Source organism: Sapajus apella, unplaced genomic scaffold, assembly GCF_009761245.1.
Source record: "Sapajus apella isolate SASKATOON/1434 unplaced genomic scaffold, GSC_monkey_1.0 scaffold31, whole genome shotgun sequence".
Lineage (NCBI taxonomy): Eukaryota > Metazoa > Chordata > Mammalia > Primates > Cebidae > Sapajus > Sapajus apella.
This window is the reverse complement of record NW_022436971.1, coordinates 9,852,962-9,854,165: the sequence shown is the minus strand read 5'-3', so window position 1 is coordinate 9,854,165 and position 1,204 is coordinate 9,852,962. Positions and strand designations below refer to the sequence as shown.

The 1,204-nt window shown below is 42.2% G+C and overlaps 1 pseudogene; it reads left to right on the top strand.

Annotated features, from left to right (window-relative positions):
* Positions 1 to 570: 570 nt before the first annotated feature.
* On the top strand, positions 571 to 877 carry LOC116561916 (annotated as a pseudogene).
* Positions 878 to 1,204: the final 327 nt, after the last annotated feature.

Genomic DNA, 1,204 nt, shown 5'->3' with positions numbered 1-1,204 from the left:
AGCATGGGGGAAACTGCCACCATGAATCAATTACCTCCACCTAGTCTCTCCCTTGCATGTGGGGAGTATAGGGATTATAATTCAAAACGAGATTGGGTGAGGACACAAAGCCTAACCATGTCAACTAGTTAAAAAAAAAAATGGGCAAAGACTGTGACAGATATTACCGAGGAGGAAAAACACAAATGTAGAGGTTTTCGATCTTACTCATCATCAAGATTTTACACCCATGATGACATACTGTATTCTCATTAAATTGGAAACAAAAAAAAGGCTGACAAGAACAAGTATTAGGGCATGCAGCAAGAGGTGCACTTACACACTGCTTTTGGAAAACCATTGGGCATTATCAATGGCAGCTGAAAACACACATCGTGTATAAGACCCTGCAATTCCATTCCTGGATGTATACTCTAAAAAAACATTCTTGCCTTTCCTCAGCTGCCATCAAGGTGCGCAGTCCTTCCGAAGAAGCTAAGGCCTTGTTAGGGTGAGGTCCTCACTTCATCCGGCATCTAGCAATGCATCTGGCAGGACCAGCCCCATGCCTTCCTGTGACATGGCATCCATCTCCGACTCGCCTGCATCTACTCGACCCTCATTCCGCATGACGATGAGGTGACTGTCACGGAGGATAAGATCAATGCCCTCATTAAAGCAGCTGGTATCATGTTGAAACTTGTTGGCCTGGTTTGTTTGCAAAGGCCCTGGCCAGTGTCAACACTGGGAGCCTCATCTACAGTGCTCCAGCAGCTGGTGCAGCACCCGCGGGAGGTCCTGCCTCTCCACTGCTGCTGCTCCAGCTGAGAAAGTGAAAGCAAAGACAGAAGAACCCGAGGAGTCTAATGATGACGTGGGCTTTGGTCTTCTTGACTAAACCTCTTTGTTAACATGTTCAATAAAAAGCTGAACTTAAAAAAATAAATTAAATGGAAAAAATTTACAAAAACTCTTGTGTATATACTCAAGACCCTGCGTAAGAGTGTTCTTAGGTGCATTGTTTGTAATTTAAAAACTAAGAACAAAAATTTCCATAAACAGTGGAATGAATTAACGATGTCAGACATTCATACAATGCACTTCCATGTAACAATGAAAATTGATGAAATCCTGTGAAATGCAATAGAACAGATGAATTTTCAAAGCATACTGAGTGAAAAAAAAGACTTGAAGTGCACAGATAGCATGATTCCATTAATATAGT